The sequence below is a fragment of the Quercus lobata genome, chromosome 4 (assembly GCF_001633185.2).
Source record: "Quercus lobata isolate SW786 chromosome 4, ValleyOak3.0 Primary Assembly, whole genome shotgun sequence".
NCBI classification, from domain to species: domain Eukaryota; kingdom Viridiplantae; phylum Streptophyta; class Magnoliopsida; order Fagales; family Fagaceae; genus Quercus; species Quercus lobata.
The window spans coordinates 58,222,921-58,247,759 of record NC_044907.1 but is presented as its reverse complement, the minus strand read 5'-3'; the positions used below and the strand labels follow the sequence as shown (position 1 = coordinate 58,247,759).

Genomic DNA, 24,839 nt, shown 5'->3' with positions numbered 1-24,839 from the left:
GCCCAAGCTCTACCGTACAGAGCACAAAACAATTTTGGAAGGCAGCCGAGGACATTTTGGTCCTCGGCAGATCCTGAATCCCACCGAAATAAAGGGGTAAAACTGGTATAGGGACGAATTTGTAAGGAGATCCAAAATATCTTGGGGAAGTTATCCTTATTACCCTTCCAGATAAGACCCAACACATGACAGAGCCGTACTCTGCAGCCTTATCAACCATACCCAACAATTCTGGGATTAGACTGATGGGACAGATATCAGTCTTGTAAAGATTGACCCTACACGTGGACGAAGGACAATTAACACAGACGAGTATAAAAGAAGAAAGCAAGTAAATCTAAAGGGGATCCCATCCCCACCTCCGAAAAAGGAGGATCACATGGGGGAGAACATCTCAACAACACCGGACTTCACTGAAGAAAGTCCGTCGTTGGATAACCGGGGTTAGGCCCCAATGGTCCTCGGATCAACTCCGAGGAGTCCCATCCCATAGGGTGCGACGTCTTAGGGCTTAAATGTTCAGGCCCAACTCCTTTTTTCTACCTGAATTCCTCTAAAACCAGGATCGGACATCGCCCCATGACCAGCGGCTAGCTTTTCAAACCCACTCTCTACAAATCATATTGTGAGGGATCTTTCATGCGCGAGCCCAACATCCTTATTGGGCCACCAGAGAATTGTGTCCTTACAATAATATTTTCCATGGTAGCAAGATTGATTTCTAGATTATCATGTAGTGGTTGGGAAAAGTTAATGATCGTAAATATATGCTGATATGAATTAAAAAGGTAGATTCCAAAACCTTAATTCTTTACATCTCTTTACTTCTTTACATTATATCTTTTGCTTAGTTTAATTATTTGCTTAGTTTATTTAATTTCAAGGCAACCTATTTTTATTAAATTAGATTAGGATTAATTTGGTTAAAATTTGATTAATTTTCCTACGTTCATTCAAGTCCCTGTGGGTTTGACCTCGTTCTTGTCAAGCTATACTTCGGTACGGTTCGTACACTTGCGAGTACTTTAAAATTTCACAACATTGTTGAAGCTCTTGCTAATCAATTTGTTCTGTTTGTCAAAGGAAAATTTTTGTTTGGTTGAAGAGTACTGCATGAAAATGTCTATATGAGTTTGTATAGGTTAAAGGAAGTATATGTGAGGGCTAGACGAGTTTGGTAAGGATTGGCATTTGGTAAACACTGCATGGCCATTAATTACTGCTCATCACACATTTTACAGAAAATCTCTAGTACCTTCATGTTGACATAAAGCGATGGCTCACATTTTCTCCTTTGAAAGCCATTTTGACGAAAGCAGTCGTCAATCTTACTACAATTGGACATTGAGATCTTGTGTGGGAGGGATAGAGCTATTGGTGTTGGTGCAAAATATATGGACGATGCAGTTGAAGTTATGACTGAGGAAGGAGAAAAGTGATGAATTCTCCTATTGCACAACACATCAACATTGTGTATCAATAAGTTATGCAATTGAGCCTTGGCAAAGAAAAAAGAGTAGAAATGATCCACTTCGAAACAATTTTTTAGTTTGAGATTTTGAATGTTGTTAAAAAAAAAAAAAAAGTATTTTGGGTACTCCCTCTAAAATATTTTAGTTGGCAAGAGTTGACTTTTTTAGTTGGCTATGATGGAAGATATTTAGTCATTATCTTGTCAATTGGTGTATCAATGGCCTCTATATTTTGAATTTTGTGTAAAAAACACATATATTGGATACTTTACCATCTCTCTTGATATAGAACTTTTTAGTCATTAAGAACTTTGAAAAAAAAAATTAGTTTGAGTTTTAAATGTTGTGAAAAAACTCATGCATTTTGGTTCTCTCTTTATGTTGATACAGAACATTTTAGTTGTCAATAGTTGGCAAAAAAAAAAAAAAAAAAAAAATTAGTTGGCTGAGATGATAGATCTTTAGTCATCATCTTGTCAATTGGACTATCAATGGATATTTCATTACCTCATGTATTTATTAAAAAAATGTTACTAAAATTAAAATGTAGAAAGTTTAAGAAAAATAATAATTGAAAATTTTATTTTATTGATCTTAAATCCAAATCTAAATTTAGGTATCAAAACAATGGAATTTCAAATTCTTCATTGTATAAAAAGACCCAAACGAGGAATTTAAAAATCAATGGCTTTTTAAATCTATTAAATTTAAAATCAATGGGTTTCAAATCAAGCAAATAGACCTGTTGTGTAACATTTTTATTGTCATTTTGGTCTTGCAAATAGAGGTTTTAGGGGCTATTTTGGTCAATTTTAGATTTCAAGGGTCCTTCGGTCATTTTTTAGGTTCTAAGTGTATTTCAGTCATTTTTTAGGTTACAGGGCCATTTCGATCATTTTTAAGGTTTCAGTGTCATTTAGTTATTTTTTTGGTTTTAAGGGTGTTCTAGTAATTTTAAAGGGTTTCGAAGGTATTTTGGTCATTTTCAAGTGTTAGGGGGTTGTTGGTCACTGATTTAGGATTTGAGGGTATTTTGGTCATTTTTAGGTTTTAGGGGTTGTTGAGGGCCATTTGTGTAAGCCTAGACAGACAAAAAATCCCAATAATGAAAGCTACAAAGAATTGACAAGATAAATAGCAAAAAACCCATTAGGCCCAAGCGACAGGAATAATGGATCACAGGCCCAACAAATAAATAAATGGGTCTTGAAGAGGCAAGCGGGCTCAAAGAATCCAGGAAAGAAAGAAATAGCAGTGTATGAGGTAGAAAAGTGAGAAAGGGCTATCGTAGGCCCAAGGCAATGCAAACTAAGAGAATAAGGGGTTTATGGCAGGCCCATGAACCCCAAAGATAAGAATAAGGTTATTGGGCCGGGGAAGCGCAATGAAGTTAGTAAAAAGCCCATGAGAGTGTGGAATTAGCAAATGGGCCGAGGAAGCCCAAAGAAAGCAATCGGGCCATGGATGCCTAAAGGAAAGCCCAAAGGGACATAAGAGCCCATGAGTAAAAGCAAAACAGTGCCCATAACAGGCTACTGAGAAAAGGGATGAACGGCTGGCCCAAAAAGAGGTCCAGCAGGATTAAATCATTACGGCAGGAATAACAGTTCATCGCAGCAGGCGATAAAGAAAATCAAAAGTAGGCCAGAGAAATGTAAGGCCTATCATTATACGAAGCCTAGCTCCTGAATGGAGTGGGAAACCAAAGAAAAGCCCACATGAAGGGTCAGGAAACGCAGACAGAGAGTCTCTAGATCACGGCGGACGCATGAGCAGCAAGCAGACTCTTGGACATATCTGAAAGGGAAGCATGCGCAAGGCCCAGGCATCACCAGCCTGTACCCAGCCAATATAGGACATGGTGGGGCCATGGGCCAGAGGTAAAAGGTAAAGGGGGTATGGTTTGGTGGTGGGGAGAGGGGAAAAGGTCTATTTGCAGCTCCTGCCCAAAGCCCTTTTGGGAGGTACGTCCTGCTGGGATGACAGACCACCCAAAAGAGGCAAGTTTGAGGGGGAACCGTTGGGTGCATGCCTTGAGAGTGGAGAGAGAGAGCATTTATACCGTGGCAGGAAAGAAGTGCTACGATAGAGGGAGAAATGAAACCTGCCTCTGTCTGGCAAGAGTGAGTGGCACACACCTCTAGTGGTCGGCAAGTACGCCCAGACCAGACAGAGGCGGTTAAGGGGCAAAATGGTAAAACCTTGGTCACGGCAGGCACTATAAAAAGGCTCTTGCCGTGCCCTGTAAAGGGAATCGAAAAATAGAGTATTTTTACGGGGTGAAAAGAAAAACAGAGCAAGAAGAAAAGAAAAAAGATAAGAAAGAAAATAGAGAAGAAAAGAAAGGAAACTAAGGAAAAAGGAGAGTTAGTTCAATGGGCATGCACCAATAGATCGGTTTCCCTCTCTCCCCTTCAAATCTTACTTTCTTCCAAAACGTAAACAAGGAATCTTCCCTTTTGAGCAATAACCATTCAGGTCTGATTCCCTCAAAACCATTAATCCCTACAGCAGGATCTCTTTCCTGGGGGATTATTTGCATTGAGAAGAGACGTTTTCCTTTCTTTGGCTTTGTTCCGGCAGACTAAGCTTAAAACTTGATTTATACCCATTTGATTAGCTAGAATTATTTTCTTCATTTTTCTCTGTGATTGATATCATTATGACTGTAATCATGCTTTATTAGTAGGGAATACATAGCCATTTATTTAAATAGTCAGAATACTCTGTTTTTGGTTATTATTATATCTGCCTTCCGTAACTCGTCTGCATCAGTTCTGCTTGCCGTAAGTTTACTCCTGGCAGACAAGGCATAAGTTTGTGCACAAACCGGCCAAGTTGAGTTACAATTGGACCGACCACAACTCCCTTACTCAAAAATATTCGGGCCCATCACCGTAGGAGGCAGCCTAGCCCATTACCGCAGGAGGCAACCCAAGCCTAATACACCATACACAGAAAAGGCCCCTACATTAAATTGGAAGAGAAATTCTCAACCTTTGAGATAGAACACGCTCCAAGAAACGAAAATCGGTTTGCGGACGCGTTAGCCGCATTGGGTTTGCAAATAATCTTCAAAGGGAATAGCACTAATATAGAAGTCAGCAAGAGGGAAGAATCCATCATTGAAGTGTTGAAGGAAAAGTTCTGGGAGGAACAGTGCAAAGGGGATTGGCGAATCCCCATAAAAGAAACCTTGGTGAAAGGAGACGATGCAGCAGAACTGAAGATATTAAAAGACTATGCCTTGGTAAAAGAAGAGTTGTACTGCAGGATGCCAGGTGGGGTTTTATCCAGATGCGTGGGCCAGGAGGAAGCCCATAGAAAATTGAAAGAAATACACGACAAGACTTGCGGGTCTTGTAGGAAAGTCAGCCTTTACCGCAGACTCCAGAGGGCTGGCTTCTATTGGCCAAGCATGGGTAAAGACGCAGATCAAGTCCAAACCCAGTGTGGGACCTGCCAGCTTGCGGCAGACAGGGAGGAGAGTTATGCTGTGTTCATCAGCGAGGATTGGAGAAGCCCTTTCATGCAGTACCTAGCAGAAGGCGTCCTGCCACAAAGGCACAATGAAAGGTACAAGCTTAAGAGGTTGGCAACATGTTACTTCTTGCATAACACGGTCCTTTTCAAAAAAGGATATGATGGAGACCCTTTGAGGTATTTGGGTCTTGAAGAGGCTAAAGAAATGATAAAAGAAGTGCATTCAGGGGAATGTGGTGAACATCAGGGGAAGAAAAAGCTTTACATATGCCTGTTGCAGATGGGCTACTACTGGCCAACCATGAAGAAAGATGCGGCAGAATTTGTAAAGAAGTGTCACAATTGTCAGGTACAAGCCAACTTGATTCATACCCGTCCACAAGGCTTGTACAACATAGTCACCCCATAGCCCTTCCACACTTGGGGGTTAGATTTAGTAGGGCCAGTCAACCCGCCATCACGTGGGTACATATGGATATTGGTAGCTACAGAATATTTTACTAAGTGGGCGGAAGCAGTAACACTCCGCAAGGCCACTGGGGGAGCAGTAGCAAACTTCATCAAAGAAAATATAATTGTGAGGTTTGAGGTGCCCCACAAGATCATCAGTGACAATGGCACACCATTTTGTCAACAGTGATGTAAGGAGAATGCTAGAGTTCTACCAAGTCAAGCACCACAGGTCATCACCCTATTACCCTCAAGGGAACGGGTAGGCAGAGGCAACAAACAAAATTCTCATAAAGATCATCAGCAAGATGAGCCAAGAGTATGCGGGAGGATGGGCAATGCACCTGCCAAATGCTTTCTGGGCATATAGAAAATCACCTAAGTCAGCCACAGGCTTTTCGCCCTTTTCCTTAGTCTATGGAACTGAAGTAGTGAGTCCGGCAGAAATAATGACACCATCCCTAAGGGTTATGCAGATGCGAGAAAAAGAAAAAGAGGGAGAAGTCTTCGCTGCAAAAAGGTTTGAGGACCTGGAAGAACTTGATGAAAAGAGGGAAGAAGCCCAGGAACGCAGCCGGAGATACAGGCAGAAGATGACTGAAGCCTACGGCAGGATGACCAAGGAAAGAGTGTTTACGGAAGGAAAACTAGTGTTAAAAGTGGCAGACTACGTTAGACGAGGTCTAGCAGGACCATCCAAGTTTGCACCAAAATGGGAGGGACCCCTTGTGATAAGGGAAGCGCATCAAAGTGGGTATTACCGCCTAACTCAAATGGATGGCAGGGACTTGATGGATCCCATCAATGGAAAATGGCTGAAGCGTTATTTTGCTTAGAGAAGAAAGTTATGTGGTTGACCCCCTTTCCTTAGTCTTTTGTTTATGTTTCCTTTACCTTTTCTTTTTATTCCTCCAAGTGACTATGTCACAGAAGAAATTGTAATGTGCTTTCATGAGTATGCAATGAAAAAGTACAAAGTATTAGCATCATATCATAGCAATAGTAAAGAAAAAGTAGCAAAGTGTAGCATTATTACAAACCCAAACTGTGGCAAACACAAGCCAAGTAACTACGACAGGAAACATATAAGTGTTCTGTTTGATATAACAAAAACAGAGAAACAAAGAAAAGGAAAGGAAACGGTACCATCATCAATGAAGCCCAGAAATGAGACTTTGATCTCCAAAGCGACTGGGTCCACTAAGACCGGAAAGAAGACGCTCACGGCGACCCTCCAAATCAGCCACCTCTTTCTTCAAAAGCTCAATACGAGCATCTATGGCCTCGACGGCTGGTTGGGTTCTCCTCATGAAAAAGGTTCGGGCAATCTCACGTAGATGTTCAAGAATAAACTCCATGGCGAAACCCACACTGATGAGCTCCTGTATCACGGCCCTCCACTGCAGGATCCTCCCGGCAGAAACAGAGTCAATGAAGTTATGCTTGATGTCATTCAGCACACACCCCAGCATTTTCAAGAAATGCTCCCTAGAGGAACAACCAAGGTGAAACTCTTGCATAAAATTGCCGTGATGGCTGTAGATCATCACTAAGTGTGAGACGCAGTCCTCAGGGACTCGGAAGCCATAAAAGTCTACAGAAGGAGAACCAGAAGCCCAGAAGTCTGCCGGACCATCTGCCGGACCAAGGTCGTTAACCTCCGGCTGGTCAAAGCGGACAAAGAAAGATGCAGCATCATCTGGGACGGCGGCAGAACTACTACCCGCCTCAAACTGAGAAGGGATAGTAGGGGGTGGGCCTATCAAAAAAAAAAAAGGGAGGGGAATGCAAGGTAAAATAAAAAAAATGGCACGGGAAGAAAAGACTTGCAGAAAAAGAAGATGAAATAAGAAGAGAAAGAAAAATTGCCAAAGTTACCAGGAATGGGGGCTATGGGTGTAGCAGAAATAGGTACAGCAGGCATAGAAGAAACATGGGTAGTAGGTACGGCTGAAACAGGTACTGAAGGTGCAGCAAGAATAGGCGCTACAGGTGCGGCAGGAGCAGTCATTCCCACGCCTGCTGCAATTTCTGGCCCCTCAGAAGTTTCTGCAAGTGGGGAGATAAGTATGCAAATGAAACGTAAATACAAAAAGGAGATAAGGAGAAAGAAAGATACATACCCATGAAGTCAGGCTCGGGCGAAGCACTCCCCTCTTCATCAGAGTCGGAAATTCTCTTTTTCAGCACAGGTGCATCATCAAGATCCTTAAAAATGTCATCAGACCCCTCTGAGGATAAGTCCGAATCAGGGCCACGAGTAGCGAAGCCGGGAATGGAGGAAGGAGTAACAACAAGTGAGGCGCCACCCTTTGCAGCTTGGGAGATGGCTGCAAAAGGGTCACTAGTCGAAATCACAAGCGGCAGAACGGGAGAAGTGGTTTTGGTTTGAACAGCGGCAGGAGGAATGGCTCCCTCTGAAGGAGTGGGTCTCTCGGCAGGCAAAGGTGTAGTCTCACCAACTCCTTCAACATGAGTACCCTCTCTAGGTACCGGCTCGGCAGAAGGGGTGGGAGTTTTGGCAGGAGTCTTGTGTGCAGCAGTAGAAGGAGCAGGCGTTGCTAATACCGCCTCAGCCCCATCAAAAAAGCCTTCCATAGGTACACCCATGGAGGCGGAAATCTCCTCGGCAGTGGGGCGATATATGGACAGAGGCTCAGGCTCCTCCTAAAAAGAAAAATTTTTTATTAAGTAAAAAAAAAAAAAAAACAAAAGACCCGTGGCAGAGGCGTGCGAAAAAGAAAGAAGAGAGAAGTGGAGAAAAGGGACTCACCTCAGATTTAGGTTCATCAAGTAAAATGGGGCGGGTAACGGATGAATCTTCCTTATGCTTGGACTAAAAGAAAAGAAGCAGAGGAAATTAGCGAGTTAGTCACAGGAAGGTTAAGAAGTTTTGTTAAAGGAGAAAAAAGGGAGAAATAACTTACCCTCCGTTCAGCGGCAGACACGGGGTGAGGAGTAGTTTTTCTTTTGCTACCACGAGTTATGCTAGCTAAAGGAGCACCTGCAGGAGGCAATGGTGTGGCAGGCTTGGCTTTGCCGGCATACTTGGGTTTGGCAGGCGCTTTCTTGCTCGGTACAGAGATGTTAATTACCTTAACTCTTTTCTCCCAACCAGGGGGATAGTCACCAGCATGCCAGAACCATCCTTTCTTCTCTGCGTCCCATTCAAAGATGACTGACCAGCTTTATTTCCTAGCATACGCCAAAACAGATTTGGAAGGAAGCAGCAGGTGAGGGTTAACTGAGACAACCATACCTAGCACTTCAGGAGGAATAAGGGAGAAGCCACGGTTGCCCGCTAACTCAGTCACAAACGTATCCATCACTGCATGCCAGTAACTGTGCATGGGAAAAGTACAAGCACCCTCCCTTAATGAACCGGGAACTGTAATGGCACTGAAACGCTTCTTCCAAAACTCAAAGGCAGTGTGCCGCAGGAAAGGGCGAACTGACGTAGGAGATTCCATGAGGAAAGAAATGTCATCGGGGATGTCTTGATCCAACCCAAACTGCCTTCTCACCCGGTTGGCAGGACAATGAACAAACCTAATGCCTTCATTGGCTAGGTAAGGCAGCCATCCGGCATTGGTAGCAGTAAGATAGGTAATCCCAGTTTCATCAAAGCTAACCAATGGGGTAGTGGTCCCAATGGTGTCAACAAACGAACCCATGACAGAATCCGCACAAGTATAATCAGCACCCAAATTTCTATAGGCTCTTCAAGAGAAACCCACGGCCTCATCAAAAGATTCAACTATAGAATAGCTAATCGGCTTCAAACCAGACCAACGAAAAGCAAGCGGGAAATCAAATTCAAACCTGCCACAAAAGTCGGTAATCACCCCCGGACATGTCTGGTACTTCTCTCTGGCAAACCGAGCGGGTCTACATTTTGCCAAGTACTGAGCATAACGCTCAAACAACAGCTGTTGAAGAATGGTACAATGAACGGAAGAGGTGACAATGTGGCAGGACCCAGCCTGACTCTCATCACCACAGAGGATATCTAATTGAACATACAAGTGCCCCAGGAATATAGGAGCCAGCGGCAGGCTCACCCCAGCAGATATTTTGATAGCCAAACGAAAGTACAAAGGCTTTATGGCGTAGTGGGGGTGGGACCCAAAAACAAACTTGCAAAGCCAAAATGCAATAAAAGCCGCACGGTGGGCAGGAATAGAAAACTTAGAGGAAGAACTCACCCAGTAGGACAACTTGGCGTTTCCGGTCATCCTTTTCCTCAGTTCAACCTCAATGGCCTCTTCCTCAGGAGAAAGCTCTAGGGCGGCAGGATCGGCATCGTCGAGAATGGGCAAAAGCAACTGGTTAGCCACATCTTCGAGAGTCACGGTGAGTTCGCCGCACGAGAAAAAGAAGGTGTGGGTGGTGGTACACCATCGCCAGACCAAATGACGGAGGTTATAGAGGTCCCGGAAATTCGACAAGCAACGAGATGAGACTATAGCCTTCAAAACGCCAGCTCGTTGCAGCAAACCCATAAAACCCGTGTCGAAAAGCTCGCTGTCAACCCATTCCTTCCAACTCAAGGATGTGCCGGACCCAAATTCAAAATGAAGGGGTACAGGAAGCGAGATACCTTGGCAAATGGACAGATCGAGGATTGAAGATGCTAAAGGAGCCCAAGAAACGTTAGGGTTTCGCCGGACAAAGGCAAGCAATACACGACCCGGCGACGGCAGTACATAGTCACCAGGGATTTTTGGGAAGTGAGGATTGATTTCGTACCAAGGGTCGATTAAAGGAGCACATTCGCTGTTGGGGTCGCGCTGCGCCTCTTCCTCAACGGACCGCTCCGAATCGGAACTTTCCATCTCCTCGCCCACATCGAGAACGGCAGGAGAATCGGAAGCAATCACCTTCCCTTTATGGTGGGAAGAGCCTTGGCTTTTCACCGGCGACATGGTGAGGAGGTTTAGTCGAAGAAAATGGGTATGAGTGTTTGAAAGGAAGAAGGAGAGTAAGAGACAGAGAGTGTATGTTCTGGGAAAAGAAAGAGTTTGTGATTAAAGTGCAGAAGGATTCTTCCTTAAATACCCAGGTCATTAATAACAGCACGGAAAGAGGTGACGGGTCAGCCATCAGAAGGGAATGAAATTAATGAAGCGGCGGCTCTATTTTGAAAATAACTGCCAAACTAGAAAATCCGAAGAGACAACCTTGTTCGCGGCGGAAAGGAGAACATATGTATGTATAAGAAGGGGTTCACAGCTTAAAAAAGACCCGCGAAAAAAGAGAAGAAGAAAAAAAGATGAGAGAAGGGTAGAAACGCCTTTTCATTCACATATGAATCGCAGGAACGTTTCATATGTTTAGGGGGCTAAATGTTGAGGGCCATTTGTGGAAGCCCAGGCAGACAGAAAAGCCCAATAATGAGGGCTACAAAGAATTAACAAGATAAATAGCAAAAAACCCATTAGGCCTAAGCGGCAGGAATAATGGATCACAGGCCCAACAAATAAATAAATGGGTCTTGAAGAGGCAAGTGGGCTCAAAGAAGCCAGGAGAGAAAGAAATAGCAATCCATGGGCAGTGTATGAGGTAGAAAAGTGAGAAAGGGCCACCGCAGGCCCAAGGCAATGCAAACTAAGAGAGTAAGGGGTTTATGGCAGGCTCATAAACCCCAAAGATAAGAATAAGGTTATTGGGCTGGGGAAGCCCAATGAAGTTAGTAAAAAACCCATGAGAGTGTGGAATTAGCAAACGGGCCGAGGAAGCCCAAAGAAAGCAATCGGGTCATGGATGCCCAAAGGAAAGCCCAAAGGGATATAGGAGCCTATGAGTAAAAGCAAAACAGTGCCCATAACAGGCCACTAAGAAAAGGGATGAACGGCTGGCCCAAAAAGAGGTCCAGCAGGATTAAATCATTACGGCAAGAATAACAGTTCAACGCAGCAGGCGATAAAGAAAATCAAAAGTAGGCCAGAGAAATGTAAGGCCCATCATCATACGAAGCCCAGCTCTTGAATGGAGTGGGAAACCAAAGAAAAGCCCACATGAAGGGTCAGGAAATGCAGACGAAGAGTCTCCAGATCACGGCAGACGCATGAGCAGTAGGCAGACTCTTGGACATATCTGAAAGGAAAGCACGCGCAAGGCCCAGGCATCACTAGCCTGTACCCAGCCAATATAGGACATGGTGGGGCCATGGGCGAGAGGTAAGAGGTAAAGGGGGTATGGTTTGGTGGTGGGGAGAGGGGAAAATGTCTATTTACGGCTCCTGCCCAAAGCCCTTTTGGGGGGTACGTCCTGCTGGGATGACAAACCACCCAAAAGAGGCAAGTTTGAGGGGGAACCGTTGGATGCATGCCTTGAGAGTGGAGAGAGAGAGAGCATTTATACCGTGGCAGGAAAGAAGTGCTGCGGTAGAGGGAGAAATGAAACTTGCCTCTATCTGGCAAGAGTGAGTGGCACACACCTCTGGTGGTCGGCAAGTACGCCCAGACCAGACAGAGGCGGTTAAGGGGCAAAATGGTAAAACCTTGGTCACCGTAGGCACTATAAAAAGGCTCTTGCCGTGCCCTGTAAAGGGGATCGAAAAACAGAGTATTTTTACGGGGTGAAAAGAAAAACAGAGCAAGAAGAAAAGAAAAAAAGATTAGAAAGAAAACAGAAAAGAAAAGAAAGGAAACTAAGGAAAAAGGAGAGTTAGTTCAATGGGCATGCACCAATAGATCGGTTTCCCTCTCTCCCTCTTCAAATCTTACTTTCTTCCAAAACGTAAACAAGGACTCTTCCCTTTTGGGCAATAACCATTCAGGTCCGACTCCCTCAAAGTCATTAATCCCTACGGCAGGATCTCTTTCCTAGGGGATTATTTGCATTGAGAAGAGGCGTTCTCCCCTCTTTGGCTTTATTCCGGCAGACTAAGCTTAAAACTTGATTTATGCCCATTTGATTAGCTAGAATTATTTTCTTCATCTTTCTCTGTGATTGATATCATTATGACTGTAATCATGCTTTATTAGTAGGGAATACATAGCCATTTATTTAAATAGTCAGAATACTCTGTTTTTGGTTATTATTATATCTGCCTGCTGTAACTCGTCTGCAGCAGTTCTGCTTGCCGTAAGTTTACTCCTAGCAGACAAGGCATAAGTTTGTGCACAAACCGGCCCAAGTTGAGTTACAATTAGACCGGCCCGAACTCCCTTACTCAAAAATATTGGGGCCCATCACCGCAAGAGGCAGCCCAGCCCATTACCGCAGGAGGCAGCCCAAACCCAATACACCATACACAGAAAAGGCCCCTACAGGGGTATTTTAGTAATTTTTAAGTTTTAGGGGGCATTACGGTCATTTTTTATATTCTAAGGGTATTTTAGTCATTTTTTAGGTTTCAAGGTCATTTCAGTCATTTTATAGGTTCTAAGGGTATTTTGGTAATTTTAGATGGACTTGGGGGTATTTTGGTCAATTTTTAGGTTTCAAGGGTATTTTAGTCATTTATAAAGGTTCCGGGGTCATTTCAGTTATTTTTTAGGTACTAAGGGTATTTTAGTCATTTTTAAGTTTCTAAGGGTATTTTTGATATTCTCTAGGTATAGGGGCATTACAGTCATTTTCTTTTTATTCAAGGGTATTTTGAGAATTTTTTAGGTTTCTTGTTTATTTCGATCATTTTTTTTTAATGTTTTGGGGTAATTTCAATCATTTTTTAGATTCTAAGGGTCTTTTGATCATTTTTTTTAGGTTCTAAAAATATTTTGTTCATTTTTTAGGTTCAAAGGGTATTCTGGTAATTGTTGAGGTTTTCGGGGGTATTTCTGTCATTTTAAATTTTTATGAGGTATTTTGGTTATTTTATAGGTTTCAAGGGCATTTCAAAATTTTTTAAAGTTTCATAGTCATTTCGGTCATTTTTGGGACTCTGTAGGTATTTTGGTCATTTTTTAGGTTTAAGGTGCATTATGGTTATTTTTTAGGTTCTAAGGGCATCATAGTCACTTTTTAAGTTGCAAGATAATTTCAGTCATTGTGTAGGTTTCATAGTCATTTAGGTCATTTTTTAGTATCTAAGGGTATTTCGATTATTATTTAGGTTTAAAGGGTATTTTAGTCATTTTTTAGCTTTTAGGGTTATTTTGGGGTAATTTTTGAGAGTTTCAGGGTAATTTTGATCATTTTTAAGTGTTAGGATGCGTTTTGGTAATTTTAGTATATTTAAGGGTATTTCTAAAATTTTAGAGGTTTCAAGAATATTTTTGTTATATATATTCGTCGATTATTAGGTAATTTGGTGAGGTTGGGTTGGGTTGGGTTGGGTTGACTGCACTTATTTGTAATGTTGGTTCTACTTAATGTAACGATAGAACTATCAAATGTGAGTGAAAAATAAGAGAAACATTGAATGTGACAAAGGTATGGTCAAATGTGATGTTGGTACTACCTAATGTGATGATGAAATTGTCAAATGTGAGAAAAAAAATAAGAGTACAACCAAATGTGGTAAAAGTATAGTCATATGTAATGTTAGTACTACTTAATGTAACAATGAAACCATCAAATGTGAGAAAAAAAATAAAGGAACTACCAAATATGACAAAAGTACAGTTATATGTGATGTTGGTACTGCCCAATGTGACAATGGAATTATCAAATGTGATAAAAAAAAATTTTAAGTATCACCAAATGAGAGAAAAGTAAGGTCAAATATGATATTGATACTGCTTAATTTGACAATGAAACCATCAAATATGTGAAAAAAAAGAAAAAAGAAAAAAGAAAAAAAAGGAAACCACCAAATGTGACAAAAGAACTGTTACATGTGATGTTGGAACTGCACAATGTGAGGATGAAACCTTCAAATGTGAGAAAAAAATAAGGGAACCACCAAATATGACAAAAGAACTATCACATATGATGTTGGAACTGCACAATATAAGGATGAAACTGTCAAATGTGAGAAAAAAATAAGGGTACCATCAAATGTGACAAAAAAAAGGTCACATGTGATGTTGGAACTGCACAATGTGAGAATGAAACCGTCAAATGTAAGAAAAAACAACGGAATTGTCAAATGTAACAAAAGAACCGTTACATGTGATGTTAGAACTATTGTACAATATGAGAATGAGACCGTCAAATGTGATGTTTTGTTAATCTAATATAGCAAATTGACTACTAGTAGGTACCATACCTCCAAAAAAAAGTACAGTAAAATTACTTGGCTTATATATATATATATATATATATATATATATTGGGGAAATAATTTGGCTCAACCTTATTGGCTGCTCTTTCCTAGTCATAGTAGGTTCTTGAAGGGTATAGTAGGTGACTACAACAGCTGAGACTAGCTAATTAGAATCCACTATGTCTTTTAGGAAGAAAAATATGTAAGGCAAAATACTTGGACCACAGACAGCATAAGACCTTATCTTGGATGAAAACTTCATGTACAAGACCTCATCCTAATCCATGACCGTGAGGTGCTACTAGCATTCCTTGCCCACTTTGTAGTATGCATGAGTTAAGCTTATGCAAAAAATCTGAAATGAACCAACTCATACCCTCCAAACCACATTTTCTCAATTTCTTCCATATATCAAATAGGTTTAGGCCACGGTTAAAAAATAAAATAAAATACATGGATTAGGCTCACAAGAAAGTTGAGCTCGGCCAAATCAGGCTTGTAGATGTAGTGAAAAAGACAATCAACAACGGCCTAATCCACCACTGAACCCACCATTACCAAGGCCTCTGGTTGCCTTGCTTCCTTTAAATACTTGAGTGACTTGGTGATACTTTTTCTTCCTTGTAAAAATGTCTTAATTAAGCTCATTGTGGATGTCAACTAATAGAGAAAAAAAATTTTGTGAAAAAAAAAAATTTGATTTTTATCTTCACAAAATTGTATAATGTCAAAAGGCTTCAATGAGTATGCGAGTTGCTAAATATATTCTACGGCCTACAAAGTCTTAGAACTAGGGATGGCAAAATAGGCCCGACCCGCGGGTACCCGGTCCGACCCGACCCTAATGGGGCGGGTTTTACCCGATCCGTGAAGCAAATGGAGCGGGTTTGGGTTTTAACAAAATACTCGAAACGGGTTTGGGCATTATGCAAACCCAACCCGGACCCGACCCGTATACATATATAATATTAAAAAAAAAATTTAAAACCCCTTACCCTAGATATAAATATACTCTAAACTCTGTAACACCTAGTCTCACACGCCGCCTCTCCTTCTTCATCTCTCAGCTCAACTTTCTCACTCACACGCTGCTCTTCATCTCTCAACTCTCTCACTCACATGGCCACAAGCAGTCAAGCCCAGCTCTTTGACTCTCTCATCGTTCTTCGTTTCGTCCTCGCGAATCTCGCACAGCCCTAAGCCCTCTCATCCTCCTCACCCATCTCGCACCGATTCCTTGCCAGTTAGCCACCCTTTCACGGCCTCGCTCAGCTTCACTCTCACGGCCTCACTCCACCTTTCTCTATTTTTATTTTTATTTTTATTTTTTTTTTCTGGGTCCTCACCGATCTCACATAGCCTTGAGCTCTCTCATCCTCATCACCCATCTCACATCGATTCCTTGCCAGTCAGCCACCCCCTCACGGCCTTGCTCAGCTTCACTCTTACGGCCTCGCTCCACCTTTTTTTTTTTTTTTTTTTTTTTTTTTTTTTTTTTTGGGTTCAGTTTGTCCATGTGAGTTTGTGTTTGTGTTTATGATCTCTATGATTGTGCTTATGTTAGTGCTTATGTTTGTGTTAGGTTTGTGATTTTGAAAAGGAAAATTATAAATATGAAAGTTGTGTTTGTGATTTGTGTTTACGTTTGTGTTTGTGTATGGGATTTTGAGTCAGAAAATGATAAACCTAAGATTTGTGTGTTTGTAATTTGTATTTCTGGTTTTGGGACATGACGGGACGGGGCCCGCGGGGCCCAATGGGGCAAGTTTGGGATGAAAAAAATAACCTGCTTATAAAACGGGCCGAGTTCAGGTCACGAAGGCAGACCCGCAGGTCGGATATAGAAAAACCCGCCCCAAACCCCACCCGTTGCCATTCCTACTTAGAACTCACAAAGTCATCTCCATATTCTACGGCCTTGACGGCAGAGTATGCGTGTTGCAGGTTTAAATATCATTTGTAAATAAATTTTCCCCTAGTCTGAAATGCTGCTGAGCGCTGTCATTCCTATATACATGTATATGTTTGATGCCTCACAATGACAAAAATTGGTGCAAGCAAACCTCGAGCAACACTTTCTTTTCCTTGTAAAATTTTTTTAATGCTAGAAATGTGTGTAACAAAGTTGATTTTGAATCTGATCATTTCCAAAATCATTTCCTTCACATACGTACACAGTAAGTATTTATATCTGAATTAGGACACAAAAATCATTTACCTTTTGCTACAAAAGTAGCCATACCAATCCAGAAAACTCAAGAGAGTAAAAATTAAAAACATTATCAGAATCTCTAAATGTTTTTTCCCCCAAAAATGAAATGAAGAGAAAGATAAAATATTTGAATGTAGCCGATGGTTCAGAATGGTCCAAAACAAAAGCTTTTTGGGCATCCTACGATTCGGCATATAACTGTGCGAAGGAATTAGTATTTGTGTTAGAGAGAGATTTACCCCTCTCTGCTGGGACCTTCGCATAATAATAATAATAATACATTTCAATTGTAATGTATGAAAATTAGATCTAAAAATAAAACCGAGCCCATAACAGAAAAAAATAAAATATTGGGCTCGGCGATCTGCTTTCAATACAATTTTCGAAGGCAAACTTGGATAAGAGTGCATCGATTTTGTATGGCGCTCCCTCCATAGGTCCCTCGGTAATTTTAAAAAGCAAAAAATTAAATTAAGTTAAATTGAAGATGCTCAGTGAATACGAACCAGAATATAATTCATCTTGCTTGATGCTTTATGATTATAACAAATCAACCAGCAAGCAATCGATTTGTATTACTCTTCATCGCATCTATTGCAACAAAACAAAGAGAGCATTTGCAGAACCCTAATTTCTAAGACCCTGTAGTGTAGATGTGTTTGTAGTTGTGAAGATGGCTGACTATATATAGCGATACAATGGAGCTCTGATGCACCTAAACCGTAGGATGAAGTCACGAGTTTTTTTTTCAGATCTAATGGTCTACCGTTGCACGAAAAAGAGTAATTTGTTTTAAATATAAATTTAGGGTTAAAACAAAAATTTATAATATACTCCATTTGCCCACTACCTCGCATTTGGCTCACCAAAATCTGTAATGACCCATGTGCCCAGAGGTATCGGATTGTTTTTGTAATTCTAGTTTTATTAATTTGTTTACTTTCCCTTTTCCTACTTAAAAATGAAAAAAGTGGTTTAACAATGGTTCATTAAGGGGGTGTTTTTAAGTCATTTGTTAATAGATCATTTAAAAAAAAAAAAATTAATATCACTTTTATAAAAAAATATAAAAAGTTGTCATAAAATCAATTACCCTTTTTTCTTTTCTAATAAAAAATTTCTATTTTTTTTTTTCTAAATCAATACTCTTAGAGCATTTGTTAACTTATCCCTTTAACAATTAAAGACATTCAATAAAACAAGACGAGAAGTTTTATTGTTTATTGTTAATCCTGGGTCATATGCTATTATATTTGTAAAATACATCTTATTTAAATCTAAAAAGCTTGGTCTAGTGATTTACAAGACTCATATATGAGGTCTTGAGTTCATCTCCTATCGAGCCTTAAGAGCCTTATAACTCAACAAGTTGGCAATTCTTGATGTCTCCAATGGAGACATTTAGGGTTGTGAGGGCATTTTTTTTGTTCACCTCGGGAAGCCAAGACCGAGACTCGACTTTGGGCTTAAAATATGGCCCAAAGGCTATCGGTAAAGTGTGAAAGACTCATTTTGCTCAAGGTATGAGTTGTATCCAACAAAGATTATAATAAAGCCCAAAAATACCCCTTGCAAAGATAAGTTAGCACAAAGGATGACCCATTACAAAAAGTGCTTAAATAATAGTTCAGCGGTAAATAGGAGAAACTTCTAGTGTAGATGTTTGGAAAATTAATAAATGTATCCGCATAGTAAAAAATTATGCATTTCTTCCATATTCGGTTCATATAAAAGTGGGCCCATTATAACAAGTACACAAGTGGAAAATGGTCTAGCAATGAATATGACAGACCTCTAGCGGTAACATCTGATTAGTTAATAAATATGTTTACATGATAAAAATCATATATTTTCCTTATTATTATTAAGTCAACATGAGGGAAAACTTTTATAGTATCCAAGACATTATGGCCTTCATTATAATAGCAATAAACAAGGATTAAAGGCTTCATAATTACAAGTAAAAGAGGAAAAAATATGATGGAATAAAGGCATAGAAAAAGTGTCCATCTAGTGTAGCCAATGTTTAAACAAGATTTCTATGTGCCATATTATGCCCATAATGATGAATATATGTGTATAGTAAGTGGTGGGAGTGACTTTATGGAAAGTATGAGTGAATATATGGAAATATGAAAGATGAAGTGGTGTTTGGCTATTTTCGGGAATGGTGTAAAGAGGAGTTGTTTATGACTATTTTAAGGTGTTGGGATTTTTTGAGGAGATGAAATGGGATGTTTATGGGTAAGTGTACATGGATATTTATGGATCAAAAGCTGATTTATGAACTAAAGGACTGATTTATAAGTTGAAAATAACATGATGGGTGAGGAATTTTATAAGGAGAGCTTGTCTCTTTGATGAATTGACGGTAGTTTCTTTCATAGTGAAGCTTAAGGGATTGATTAGCAAAATTTAGAAGGGACCAGGTTTGACAGCAACAAAATCTCAGAATATTTCCTCTGAGATTTAATCCAAAATGGTGAGACTTGCTTTTAGAGTGCTTTGCTTATTTGGGTAATGAAGTTGGAGGCTGAGATACTCCTAATCTAGGCATTAAATGCTGGGACTTGGAGATTAATTTCATCCAATAGGATTAGAGCAAGTACGAGGACTAGAGATCTTGCTTGCTGCAATTAGAATTAGAGCTCAAGAGGGTTGGTTGACACTCCAAGCCAGGTGTCAACCATTGATGCCTCTGCTGGAACTTTTGCTGGACACACCCTTATGCCCTCTAAACCACTTTTCCCAAAATTTTCCCTTTAAGGATTCATGGGCTTAGTTCATGTATCAATTACATACATTTTTAGTAATAAAATAAACTATTTAGTTGAGGATTTCATGAGCTTGGAGGTTATGGCTTCCTTGAGTTGTGACCAAAACTTGGAGAAGAAGGGTATTTATTACCCATTAGCTTTTAGGTGTCAGCCTAGCCTCTAGTACTATTCATGTCAGAATTAGAAGTGGCAGAGAGGCTGATGGGATAGATGGCCAGCTCCTAGTTTGGTTTGGAAGCTTGGTTTCTTCTTGGAGTGATCTCCAGTGGAAGGCAGAACTGAAGGGAGTTATCTAATTGGGTCAATTTGCACGCTTGAGCTGTTTTGGCTGAGATTTCATGTTGGGCTTGGCTATGAGGGCTGAGTATTTTGGTGGGCCTCTAACTTGGTAGTTCTCTCCAATTGGGCCTATCCTTTTACTTTCTCTTTGTGAGTCCTACAAAATAGACAGAGCTACCATACATTGTTATGGATTTTTATTCCACATGGGTTTTAGTTGTTAGTAAAAATGAAATGTATTCATGAGCTTTAATAAATATTTGTTATAGGTTTTAGGTATTAATTTCCATACGTTTTAAATAATAAGTTGTATAGTTTCTCATAATTTTTGACATGGATTATTTTGTAAATGATATTTTCTTTAGAGCTTTTAAATAATGACCTCCAATGTTTCTTGTGAATATTATTTACCATGGGTTTTAAATAGAGGCAATATCCATGGGTTTCAAATAAAATATGGTAACAACCACTATAGTTGAATTATGTGATATTCTCATGGGTTTTTCTATAGATAATTTTAATATGCTTGTAAGGTGAATAATTATTGTAGGGATCTGGTTTAAACTCCTAGCCTAAAAGGTATATGGACTTAGGCTCAAAAAGCCCAAAATAATAAATTTGTAGAGAATGAGTTGGAAAATTGGGTTTTAATGAATTAAGCAACAAATAAACAGATCTTGATAACAAAGAAAGGAAGATAATAAATTTACACTAAGGAAAAATATCCTTGGCAATGTCCGAGGAGACTGATTCCTATAAATTTCTCTTGAAACTCTATTACAATTTTGATTCCTAATTGCTATAATATTTCTCTTCTTTTTTTCGATCCCCTCCTCATAGAGGGTCTTTTATATTATATAACTCCCTTTGGGCCATCTTGACCCTACACTTGTTGATTATTTGAGCCTTACTTAAGTGTTTGTCCCATTAGACACCCTTTTTGGCTTTCTGTGAGTTGTGGTAGCCAAGACAACACTGTTCAGGGGTCTTCTCCATATAAATGCAGCCAGAAAGTTAGCTGCAGAGCATTTAATGTGGTGTTAGCAGCTTTCCTTTAGATATTTCTGAGCTCCCAGCCTTCTGGTACACTCGAGATACACGTCCCTACCACTGGAGCCTCCTAGAAGGTTACCTTGAACCTTTAGGATACACATTTGAGTCGTGCTTAACCTATCCGAGAAAACATTTCTCCTCGGACCACCCTTCCGTTTGTATCTTACTCATTAGATTCCAAGCTTGATCCATCCAACATCATTCATTTGTTCTCGGGTCACTCTACTCTCGGCCAAGGCCCAAGGCCCAATATACCATTTGGGCCTTTAACCCTACAATTACCATGAGTTTTGAAAATAAATATTATGAATTTTTTGATATAAAATAAATAGTGACCATGGGTTCTTATATAAATTCCATAGGTTTATAATATGGCATGAAATAAATAAATGTCATGGGTTTAAGATAAATAATCATAATTCTCCATGGGCTTTATTATTAGCAACACAAATTCAAAATTCTTCATGGGCTTTATATATATTTGCCATGGATTTTGGAAAAATGAATAGTGTTACGTAACATAAATGGTTACCATGGGTTTTATATGATAGATTTCATGGGCTTGTAATATTATAGAAATAGGTTTAAGAACTTAAAACATTATTCATCATTGGACTTTAAGTGAAATACTTATGATATAGTATTTTGCCAAATATTGATAACCTTAGACTTTTGACTAAATAGTGCCAAGTAGCTAGTTAGGGCTTTTAATAGTGCCAACATAAAATGAGGTTTTGATATTGCCAATGAAAATTGGGCTTTTAAAATATTGCCATGTATAAGTATTCTTGGGTTTTAAATAGAATAGGATGTGTGCATTGGGCTCATAGTGCCGGTTTTGGGTTTAGCTAAATAATGATAATAAAATTTGATAAGATATGAGTTTTTGGGCTTTTGTGATGGTTTATATCATGACCCAATTTAGATAATGAGATAGGAAATATTTTTGGGCCAATGGGATGAGAAATATTCATGGAGGCCAAATAATTTATGGGTGATATATTGGTATTTTTTGGTGAATAAATAAATGTGATTAAATAGGATTGGGGCAAGTGGCATGAGTAAAAAAAATTGTACCTCAACATTTATGGTCCGTTTGGTTGGAGGGGTGGAAAAGTGGAAGAATAGAAAATGATGGGAGGATGGAAAAGTGGAAGGATAGAAAAGATTTTAATTTCTCTTATTTTTGTTTGGTTAGGAGTGGAAAAGTGGAGGGATGAAAAAAGTGATTTGTATAAATTTACTCATACATCCTTGTTAAAAAAAATGATGGTCAATTAAAACAAAAAAGTGACCAAAAAAAAAAAAAAAGCAACCACCCAATTTATTGAAAAATAAAAATCATGTTCCAAAAAAAAATCATGTCTAGTTAAACCAAAAAAAAAAAAAGAAGAAGAAGAAAAATAAAACAACTATACACCCATAGCAAAAAAAGAAAAAAAGAAAAAAAAGAAAGAAAAAAGAAAAAAAAGAGGCAACATCTTGGAAAGAAAAGAAAAGAAAAAAGAAAAAAAAGGGCAACGTGCCCACCCACAGCCCAGGAAATCAAAAAATGAAAAAAAAAAAGCAACGTCTAGTTGTCCAGGAAAGAAAAGAAAAAAAGAAAAAAGAAAAGAAAGAGGCAATGTGCCCAGCACACACACACCAAAAAGAAGAAGAAGAAGAAGAAGAAGAAGAAGAAAGGAATTAGACATGGGCATTTTTGTCCATTAACCAGCCTCATTTTCTCTCTTTAGTTTTCTTTTCATTTTGAGGAGAAAACTTTTTGGTGAGCCCGAGGAGAAAATACCTGGGCCCCATAATTTATTTTCCTGCCTCCCCACCTAACCAAACATACTCAAAAAGTTTTTTTTTTCCCCATTTTCTCTCCAAAGTTTTTCATCCACCCTATTTCACCTCTAAACAAACACACCTTTAGCCCCCCAAGTATATGTGATCAGCTTGCCTTTGGTCACACATACAATGAATGAGTCCACAAACTTGTGTTGCATGGGTTGAAAGAGAGAGATGGTGAGCTTGAAAGAGAGAGCTTTTTCCTCTTTTTCTAAGAGTGAGAGAACCCTTTTATCTCCTCCCTAACTTCTATCATCCTCTTTTTTTGATACAATTCTTTTTTATTGAGCTTTTCTTTTACATTTATAGTTGATAGAGATAATTTTGTTGTTGGTGGAACTAAAGTTGCTGGCAAGGAGGTTAAAGAGATTGAGCCTCTTTTGCCACTACATGATCTATGGTGTTGTTATTTCCATTATTTCAGCAGTAATTGAGAAGGATAATCCAATTAGTGCACCTCTGAAGTAGGTGCTAAGAAGAGATATTCTAGTCATGAAATTGCATGGGCTCGAGCCGTTGCTGATGTTTTGTATCCAATGGTAAGAGCTTCTGTCAACCCCAATTTTATTTATGGGTCTTTGTGAGCCCATTAATGACTAACCTAATTGAATAAGCTGAGAAATTGATAATAAAGCGTTTTACTGACCACATCATAAGGCCAATATCTTTGGTGATGTGATATTGTTCCATTGTCAGATTATATATCATGATCTGATATGCCACTGGGATCTAGAGATGCTGAATTTAATAGTTGTCTGGTTCATGGAGGACATATCTAGATGAGTAGATGTAGACATCGTATTTTGTACCCCTTACAACTCGGGTCCCCATTCCCCAATGATGCTCAAACTCTGTTAAGGTACATTTTTTTTTTTTTACACCTAATTTTATTAAAGTACCACCTATTTATTTTCAAACACCATTGATAAGTTATTGAGCTTTCAAAAATATTTTTTGCCCTATTATTATGTTAACCACAAATGTTTCATATTTTATTATCTAAATTAGGTCATGATATAAACTATCACAAAAAAGCTCAAAAACTAATATCTTATCTAATTTCATTATCATTATTTTACTAAACCCAAAACCAGCCCTACAAGCCCATTGCCAACTTGGCAAAATACTATATCATAAGTATTTCACTTAAAGTCCAATGATTAACAATGTTTTAAGAACATTACTACAATATTACAAGCCTATGAAATCTATCTTATAAAACCCATGGTAACCATTTAGGTTACGTGATGCTATTCATTTTTCCAAAACTCATGGCAAACATATATCAAACCCATGGAGAATTATGAATTTGTGTTACTAATATAAAAACCCACGGAAAGTTATGATTTATCTTAAACCCATAATATTTATTTATTTCATACCATATTATAAACCCATGGTAACTATTTATGTTATGTAAACATGGTTGTCAAAATCGTGATCTGGATTGTAAAATCGCATAATTTTACGATCCCACCTCATCAAAAAGTTTAAAATCGTAGTAAGATTGCGAAAATGGTAGGATCATATGTAGGATCGTGTAGGATCGCATAGGATCGTAGGATTGTATGGGATCCTACCGATCCTACCATTTGGCTTGATTTTTTTTTTTTTTTAAGTGGGATTCATTTGGGTAAGATAATCCACCTAAACCCACAAGCCCAACAGGTTATCAGAAGCCCAATAATAAATTGAAGTCCCAAATTTACCCCTATGTCAACATAAAATCTCAAAAAAACCTATAGTACTTAAGTTTAACGTTTTAAAAAACAAAGCCTAAAATATTTAGATGATGAAATGGGATATGACAATGACAGTGATTAGATTAGAAGAACCTTAGAATGTGAATTCTCTTTTGGATTTCATATTTGTGATTAGCTAGTTTACCGTAAATTGAGATCTTTCGGATTACATATTGTAAATTTGTGGTTAGCTAGTTTTTATATGCTAACTAGCCTAACTTATTTTGGATTTGGAACTTAGAATTTGGAAAACATTTTCCATATGTATAGATAATATTTTGGTACTTAGTTGCTAATTAAACATATACTAAACTTTTTAGACACATTATGTCAAAAGTTAAATATATTTTGTTTCGTTAGAATGACATAAGCATAATGTAG

At 39.1% G+C, this 24,839-nt stretch overlaps 1 non-coding gene across 1 annotated transcript; it reads right to left on the bottom strand.

The window, feature by feature from the left end:
* Window positions 1-16,901: 16,901 nt before the first annotated feature.
* Window positions 16,902-17,037, bottom strand: LOC115988226. Its single transcript, XR_004091400.1, has one exon. It is a non-coding gene; the product is annotated as a small nucleolar RNA snoR145 (small nucleolar RNA).
* Between the last annotated feature and the right edge of the window lie 7,802 nt (window positions 17,038-24,839).